Below are 9,755 nucleotides of genomic sequence, written 5' to 3'. Positions count from 1 at the left end.
AATATGTAATTAAATATGTGTTATGATGGAAAAATATAACAATATAATAATGAAAGCGTAATGAACCACCAGAAAACTATTTTAAGTTAACACTCATAATCATAATATTAGACAGTTAAAAAGTAAAACGTATAAAAACGCAGAAAAAAAACACCTCTTAAAATATGACTAATTAAATGATAACATGAGCTCACATACTATATCTCGTTCTAAGTCCTCTCAGAAATCGAACAGTATTTGAGAGATATTGAGTATCAGCAGGTATAAGCCACTAAAATATGTGATTATTACTTATTACTAATAATATTAACCACTTAGCCTTATGAGCCGCTGTGTTAAAATAGAGGTGTTCAAGCGACAAGCATAGCTGGTGGTCAGCACGCCTTGCTTGAAAAAACACGAGAACCAATCAGCCAAGAAGTTCTATTCACCAGCAGTTTCCTATTTCCTCATAACTTTCCGTTTCCAGGCACATAAAGCAATCAAATCCCTGGATACCCAATAAATCAATATTATACTTAAATACTTCCTTCCACCGTCGCGTCGCCTGCTTCCCTTGTCTGATAGAAAGGCTATTACAGTATAAATAATACAATGTTTACTGTCGGCATTATTTAGAGCATTTAGAGGTTCAACAGTTCAACGGTTCAACAGTTAAGACGCCTATAGTTTAACTTATGCTAGACTCCTACGAACTGCTGTTGTTTTTAAACAGAATTCGCCGCTTTCTTAAGATTATACCTACCATAAAATGTGTTTTTTTTTTTGCTTTCCTAATACCCTTTTTTTACAATATGTGAAATATTTGGCATAGCTACTCCCATAATATTAACTACTCTCATAACATTAACCACTCCCATAACATTAACCACCCCCATAACATTAACTACTCCCATAGCCGGTACCATAACCGCTCGTTATGTGAGATCACGGCAAATTCTCTGACTTGGAACCAGATAAAACAGCTAGTTGTGTCCACTGTCGTTTAATTGGCAATATATCTACCTTGACAGACAGAATGAGTTTTCAGAATGACAACACGCTTTTTGGGGTGGGGTGAAATGCATCATGCAGTGTTTTCAACTAATCTTCAAATCATATCTGATAATAATGACAAGACGTTTAATACGCACTGATCACATAATACAGCACTGTCGTTGCATATCAAGAGCATGTCATACAACAGCATGAGCCAGAGCCAGGCTGAGGAGGAGCAGTTACATCATTCTTGTTTAATAATCGTGCTTCTAGTGTTGGAGCAGGTTAGTTAAGTTTAATAGCCACTTACTGGGACGTCTAGTTTACGGTAGTATGTAGTTGGCACTCTGATGAGAACTTTAGGAATTCTTTTTTATTCGCTGGAATATTTATTTTATCTTGGCTGCTTAGCACGGTGTTTTTTATTTTATATTTTGCGATATTTTATGAGCCAGTCTTTAAGAGAACTTGTGAAGTTTATTTTTATCTTAATCTTACCCTTGCTTTGTTTACGTCTAAGAAATTTCACGTACTAGAGATAGCTTATCCTAAGTTTACAGCTGTTATTTTTATTAAGCAATGCACCCGATAATATTGGCACGCTAAATTACCCGGTTACCTTACAAACATTTGAAAGGAGATGGTCGAGCAATAATCATGATAATTAGGATAATTAGGATAATCAGGGTTGTTATCAATAATTAGATTACAATCACACCTTCACGTCAAGCATGCAAGCAACAACATTCCCAGCCGTTCTCTAATGCTTCCTCAAGAACAACATTCCACCACTCTTTGTAACATGAGAGGTGTCAGTTTTACAGTGGTGGTCTAGCCAACAATTGTATACCTTAAATCTTAGACTACCATCCGCTCTGCCAATAAAGGAGTTTCCCATCGTAATGGGCATCAAGTTTCAGCTTATCGTGGGTACTAATGTACGTGTTACCGGTATAATCCGTTTCTTTGATTGGCCCCCTCTGTTTTGTTATGTCAAATTTGTTATATCTACCTTTACAGTGAGAAAAAGCCTTAACATTACAAATCCCGTTGCTTTTACGAAGAAGATGAGAGCTCGTTCAATAGACTTTTCGAGGCTAACCAGGTTACTTTGAGAATATTGTCATGGAATTTTTGCTGTTTAGATAGAAGGTTGATTATTGAAAGCGATAATAGTCGATGTAAGATAAGTGCTGACAATTCAACCCATTATTTAAGAACTTAGTAGAATGTTGCTAGTGTTTAGATTAGAAAAGTTAGTGAAAGTAATAAACTTCCCACGTCTAAGCAATATTTGTATTATAATTCAGCTCAGATCAATGTTTGACTGCATGTCTGCATACCAGGATTAAACGTCGTATTTTTTCCCGATCCATGACTCAAAGTGCCGAAGGCACAAAAGAGTCAAGGACAAGGGTTAGCGAACGAGTTTTTTTTGTATATGGTAGCTTTCGTCCGTGCGACCGTACCTGCGTGCCTGCCTGCGACCGTAGGTGTCGCCCACGTGTCTGCCTGTGCAAAGTTATTTTGCGCGAAAATCTGAATTAAACATTTGTTGGCGCGCGGTGCTGAAATGTTCAAGTACATTGTTAATTTCACCATGTACGCATCCCGCTAAGGACTAATTGATAGCATAGTAAATTTATTATTTTGAGTTAGTATTACTATTTTGCACATATCCGTGTCAGGTTGCATAAACAATAAACATATGGTTACATAGAAATATACACGATTTTCAAATTAAATACGGAATTATATCAACTGGGCGGCGCTCGGCCTGTCACTCCGCCATATCTGCATGCTTATAAACAGTAAAGACTGGGGTCCCCAGGTGGTATGGAATATGATCAAATACTCAATCACGGATCGGGAAATTGAGCGGCCATTAGCCCGGTTCATAAAACAAAAATATTATCCAATAATTACGGCGATAGGCTTATCTGTTGTTCCTTAGGCCAAATAACTACCAAAAAAATTTTGAAGCTTCAACTCCAACCGGAAACACCCCCACATGCCACGCCCATTTTTTTCATCAATTTTTAACAGGTAAAAATCTTCATATCATCAATTTAGGCATGAAGGAGTGCTTTTAGTGCTCCAACAGTTTGGGGTCTAATAGTAATGGTAGAAAAAGGTTAACTTTAGTCAAAGTCTCAAGTCTCCACGGCGCTTGGTTTAGGCGCACCGGATCTCGCGTCTCGCGCCTCCGCCGCGAGATTTGTTGCGCCAAAACTAAAGGTCGTAGAGACATGAGACTTCGACTAAAGTTAACCTTTTTCTACCATTACTATTTGAGTATCACAGTTTCAGAGCTCTAAACACATTCCTTCATCCTTAAAACAACAATCATATGGATTTTGCCTGTAAAAGTGGACCTGATCCTTTAAAATCGTTAAAAGAAGTCAGCAGGTTATAATCTAGGTACCCTGGCTTTCGGATGCCTTCGCAAGCAAGCTGTCTAATCTTCGTTGCCAGAGGAATATTTTCGTCAAACTATGATTTAAATGAGGTTCTTATTTCTTCATAACTCGTCACTGATAGGATCAGCATCGATGAGGTCCAATAATTCCTTCATAGCTCGTCACTGACAGGGTAACCGATCACTTTTAATAAGGTCTGATGATTTCTTCGAGACTAACGACTAACGAGGATACAACGAGGAGTTGACGGGAAAGGAGTTGCTGAAGAAGGACACAGCTCCCATTTCGTATCCCGGTATTGGAGGATGTGGTATCGAAACCACAAGCTATGATCTTATCCGTCAACTCCCACTCGTCCAGGGCTGGAAGCATGGTTCACCTCTGGATCACTCTTCTTTGCTGCTTCCAACGACCTCAAGCTGCACAGGAGAATCCAGAAGTTCTCGAAGGTGAACAAGAAGGTATCCTGTTCCACAGCTAGTGTTATCAACAGGCACACTTGGTACCTAACTGAAGATCTCGTCCCTCTGGCTGTGTTTGACGAATCCTTACCTTTGGAGACGAGGAACCTGATCGCAAAGAAGATTGGTCAACTTCCATCAGTCCTCCCTGAAATCAGAAAACTGACTCTTCCAGCCCTCGCTAAGGAATCTTCCCTGATTGATTTCGTCGGTCCTCGTTCAACCTTGATATTCAGCCTACTTGAAGTTCCACACACATTCTTGGATGCTGAGGATTGGATATCTACCCCTTCTTACAGCAAATCACGTAGTTTACTTCAGAAACTAACTCCTCTGAATGACTCATCAGAACGGGCACTAGCCTTAGCAACAAGACTCAACTCACACATGACGAGAGACGAGGAGTCCTTTCAGGAGCTGGTCCAAGCGGTGGAGTCTCACAGGAAGAGATTTGGACTGGAGACCAAGGACGATCTTAGGAAGCTTTATTAGATTTTATGTGTAAATGTTGTTTGATATTGATTTTATTTTATTCTTAAACATAAACTGTCATATTTAATCTATTAGCAAACCAAATATATACTTTGTCTTGACGTATCCTCGTTAGTCGTTAGTCTCGAAGAAATCATCAGACCTTATTAAAAGTGATCGGTTACCCTGTCAGTGACGAGCTATGAAGGAATTATTGGACCTCATCGATGCTGATCCTATCAGTGACGAGTTATGAAGAAATAAGAACCTCATTTAAATCATAGTTTGACGAAAATATTCCTCTGGCAACGAAGATTAGACAGCTTGCTTGCGAAGGCATCCGAAAGCCAGGGTACCTAGATTATAACCTGCTGACTTCTTTTAACGATTTTAAAGGATCAGTTCCACTTTTACAGGCAAAATCCATATGATTGTTGTTTTAAGGATGAAGGAATGTGTTTAGAGCTCTGAAACTGTGATACTCAAATAGTAATGGTAGAAAAAGGTTAACTTTAGTCGAAGTCTCATGTCTCTACGACCTTTAGTTTTGGCGCAACAAATCTCGCGGCGGAGGCGCGAGACGCGAGATCCGGTGCGCCTAAACCAAGCGCCGTGGAGACTTGAGACTTTGACTAAAGTTAACCTTTTTCTACCATTACTATTAGACCCCAAACTGTTGGAGCACTAAAAGCACTCCTTCATGCCTAAATTGATGATATGAAGATTTTTACCTGTTAAAAATTGATGAAAAAAATGGGCGTGGCATGTGGGGGTGTTTCCGGTTGGAGTTGAAGCTTCAAAATTTTTTTGGTAGTTATTTGGCCTAAGGAACAACAGATAAGCCTATCGCCGTAATTATTGGATAATATTTTTGTTTTATGAACCGGGCTAGCGGCCATCCACAAAAGAAAGGCGGCCGCATTTCTTGTTACTTCGACGATCGCCACGGTTGTTTGTGGCAATCTATCTGCGGTTGATGACTGACGTTTTGTAACTATTTTTGCAGTTGACGTCTGCAGGAAATGTAGTATTTTACCCGTGTTTTTATTGACACTACTTCTTTGTGGCGATGGTGCTAATTGCGGCTACCTTTATTATACAGTACTACTTGTCCTTCTAATAATAAACACTTTACCAATACTCCTGATCTAATTTTACCAAATAAGTTATATCGTGCTCACAATAGGAAGGCGGTTTGATAGTTGTTTCTTTTTCCTCGTACGGAACTTAGTGTTATTTTCTAAGTGGCACATTCTGATGCATCTTTTACCTTAACAAAGTTACAAGTAACTTAATATTACTTCTGTTCGATGACTTCATTGTGCTTTAAATATAACATATTATCTGTGTTTCGATCCTACAACATATGAGAAGAATAACGTAACAGAATATGAATCTTGAACATAACATGTATATTTATATTATTAACCTGAGGATTATCGTTAAATTCAGGCAGTTGCCAATTGAGGGCTCAGAATTGTTTTATAATATAATAAAAATACGTAATGCACATAATATTAGCAAGCTTGTTATATATGCTTCAGTAACGTAGTTTTGCAATCGTGTTTTCTTTCACGTAAAATTTTACAGAAGGGGTAATATTTCATTAAGATCTTAGTAATATGTACTTGAACATTGTTGTACTCGCTGAAAAATACTGGATACCGGAAAAAAGGTTTGATGGACTTCAGCTGGTATTTTATTTGCTGACTACATACTCTTATCTTTCAACGGCTCATTAAAATGGTGAATCGATACTGCACTTATCTGATTTTTAAAATTACTGATGGTTATTTGGCATCCTTTTTCTTGGCCGGCATTATATTTTTACCACTCGAAACGAACTCAGCAATATTAGGACCAGCGGCATTTGGTTGAAGACCAAATCTAATAAACCGCACCAGATATCATTACTGAACAAATTACTTCTCTATAACTGTTCGCGTTTTTTAAAACGTGTTTTATATCGTGTGTGCCGCTTAAGATAAAAGACATTACATTTTGTGGTGTAGCTCAGTGAATGAACCAATTATCTACACCTAAAAAACTGTGCGGCCAGATTACTGAGTTCCACCTAGATGATATAAGCTCCACCTGGTCCTCACCTGGTACCACCAACATTCAGCTCAGCTCCATGTGATACACGAAATCTTTGTAACACAGCTGGGAGGAATTTAGCTATAAAACATCGCAATTAGAAGAGAGCCCCGTACTTGTCGGTAAATAATCCTCGGAGTACAAGCTTATCTGATATTTATAAGTATAACTAAGAAATATACAAATATAAAGAAGAGGCAAATAACATTGGAATTAAGCTCTCCTCGCTAATGATATATAAAATAAGTTACTCGGTTACTCAGTAGGTCTCCATCGTGCAATTATAAATGACTGAAAGCAGCAATATATACTCCATTATGCATATTTATTATTTACAGTATTCAGTACTTTGTTCATTGAATTTCAGGAGACAATTCAATCAGCTGACGTGAATTTCGTTTGAATTGCACAGAAGTTATTGCTTTATGACTAATTGCAGTAAGATTAAACAGTCAGAGTTACTTATAATACTTACTTTACAAAATCAACCGCCAGAGACAATTAATCAAGCACCGAAATCAATATCTAAAACATCACGCAAAATCAGCAGCTGACAAAGGTCAAATTTTGTAGGTAGGTGAACATGTGTGGGTCCCAAGTTTGTACATTCTGATAGTTAGAATAAAAGATAGCTGAAACGATTACCTCTAATGTGCTGGCTTTAACTTACTCCATAAAGCTCCCCGACTCAACCCAAATTTTACATATATTCAAAAGGCAGTCCAAATAGACAATAGAGGATGCCCTCTGTACTGGAATAGTCATTGTTATTTAAACGTAGGGAAGCAAGTTTTGGTGCCCAACAGGGGAGAGTAATAGCCCCCTAAACGTTATTAGTTAGGCCCATTAGATGTGGGGAACTGGACTAAGGTTATACTTCTTCAACTTCTTTTGTGTATCTTGTAGCTATCGAGTTAGATTTTATCCTGAATTTTTTTGACATGCTTCAGGATATCATGATGCTGCACGAAGTTACTGCTGTTTTTGTTGATTGTCGATTTTGCTGCAGCTTATGACTTATGTGCCATTCAGATACTGAATACTCCTAAACTGGGAGCTGGAGTTCAAATTGTATTTGCCAAAGATGTGTTAAGAATGCCTTAATGATTGCAATAGTACTGTTATAATAATTATCTTACACAGAGGTTTGTATTTACAGACGACAGCCCACTTTTCGTTACATTTCTTTACCAGTGTATATTATATAAATGAGAAAACTTGTGACATAAACAAGACGTGAGTAGTTAAACAGTAGAATGGCCATAACCATACAGTTCGAATTTTTCAGATCAAACTTCTTTCTTAAGTCATTCAGTAGAATGTCAACCCATTAAAAAACATTGAGAAACATGTGCTGGTCAGATTTATTTATAATAACTGAACAGGTTTATGATGTCATAAGGGAACGAAAGATGGTTAAACGAAAAGAAAATGGAGGCAAGCTCAAGTCCTCATACAGTCTTTATCATATTGGTGAGTTTTCATTTTATTTAAAACATGGTCATTCAATTACTATTCTATTAATGTAAAACCATGAACTAAGGTATATTACCCTACAATATTGATCAGCTGATACCTAAACAAATCCTCAGGGAGATGTTCACTACAGCAGTGGGAAAATAAGTTTCTGCAGGAGTTGTCTTTTGAGTGTCATAACCGAATCATTCAAAATTTGCCCCATATGGCTTTGGTGAAGAGACGAACGAAGGTCAAACTAACTGGGGATTACGTTTGCTTTAGAAACGAAAAGATATCAATGCAGGTGAGTTTAAAAACTCAATCTTTGTATCAATTTTTATCACTTTATAGCATGCAATTGATAGAATTCTATGCAAATTATGATACTCATCATACCAGTTCCGAAATGTATTGAGTATCATAAAATATAGGTTGGGCCAGAAATAACACATTGTTGAATTGATAGTTCTTTCATTCAAATTTCTGATTGTTTCTGAATAGAGTCAGTGAAGACAGATTCTAATGGAAATAAATAAATAAAATTTATTTCCATTATTAGAATGATTATTCCATTATTAGGATTCTTTCATTCAAATTTCTGATTGTTTCTGAATAGACTCAGTGAAGACAGATTCTAATGGAAATAAATAAATACAATTATTTCCATTAGAATCTGTCTTCACTGAGTCTATCAGAAATAATCAGAAATTTAAATGAAAGAACTATCAAATCATGAGACTCAATAACACTACACGAATCCACCAGATAGTTGAATTGAGTAATATGGCCGGGAGAATATTTTGATAACTATTTAAATGAGAGCAGCCAAGTAAATAAAATGTTGCATTAATTTTTTCCCATTTCTTCTAAATCTGATTTCCTTCCATTTGTCAGGACATAGGTTATTGTAAGCAGTATGGATGCAGCGTGCTCTTCATAGTTAAACACAAGCCAACAAACTACGAGGCAATATGTATAATGTGCGCTGGATTAAACCAGGCCAATTCCATTTTCAATTCACTGTCAAGTGGATATAAACAAGCCAACCATCCAACATTTCATTCGTCAGGTACATTGCAGTATATAAAGTTGTGATTAAACAACTGATTTTTGCTATAACTGGTTAATTAATCAGACTAACAGTATAAAAGTTGACACATTCATGAAAAGTAGCAGTAAAGTAGCATCTTACCTTCCAGAAGATTGTATATAAAGTTGTGATTAAACAACCCATCTTATCTAAAGTTAATAAAATTTTGCTCTGAAACTACTATGACTAAAGTTATTTAACAAATTTATTTTTACTAGACCCTTGGGCAGACACAACAGATGGAGACTTCTTTGACGATTCATTACAAGACACAACTTATTACAACAACATAAAGATGTACAGCTCAATGGCAGATTTAGAAGCAGCTTCTGAGAATGATATCTTAGATGGACTTAATATAACACCATATCAAAATATCTGTTTTTCGATGGAAGACATTTTTTTAGCCCAGAAGAAAATTAACTCCTCCAAGACAGAACAAGATCCTTCAATTTTAAGGGAGACTGTGAGGAGGGATAGCAATGGAAACAGTTGTGTTTCAAGGACTGAAGAAGCATGTCAGAAAAGGTGTTTACCGACCAATATAGTGAAACCAATATTAAGACAGAGCTATGAGATGATAGACCTCGATTCACAACCTTTGAAAACAGCCACAGACAAAAAGTTTGCTTATAGGGTTTCTAAAATTTAACATCTTTGATGAGCCATCAAAGACTTTTTATTGACAGAATTGATGAGTTGCTAAATGTTATCCCTTTATTCTTGAATTATTTCAATATTCAGATGGTATGTAAATGTTGTGTTGAATTTCATATTAAA

General features: G+C 36.8%; 1 long non-coding RNA gene across 1 annotated transcript; it reads left to right on the top strand.

The window, feature by feature from the left end:
• The first annotated feature begins 7,810 nt into the window (after positions 1-7,810).
• LOC134811436 (uncharacterized) lies at positions 7,811-9,755 on the top strand. Its single transcript, XR_010159805.1, has 4 exons — positions 7,811-7,900; positions 8,020-8,189; positions 8,780-8,954; positions 9,194-9,755. It is a non-coding gene; the product is annotated as an uncharacterized LOC134811436 (long non-coding RNA).

This window comes from Bolinopsis microptera, chromosome 2 (assembly GCF_026151205.1).
Source record: "Bolinopsis microptera isolate Bmic1 chromosome 2, MBARI_Bmic_1.0, whole genome shotgun sequence".
NCBI classification, from domain to species: Eukaryota; Metazoa; Ctenophora; class Tentaculata; order Lobata; family Bolinopsidae; genus Bolinopsis; species Bolinopsis microptera.
The sequence above is the reverse complement of the archived record's forward strand: the minus strand, read 5'-3'. Positions and strand labels throughout refer to the sequence as shown.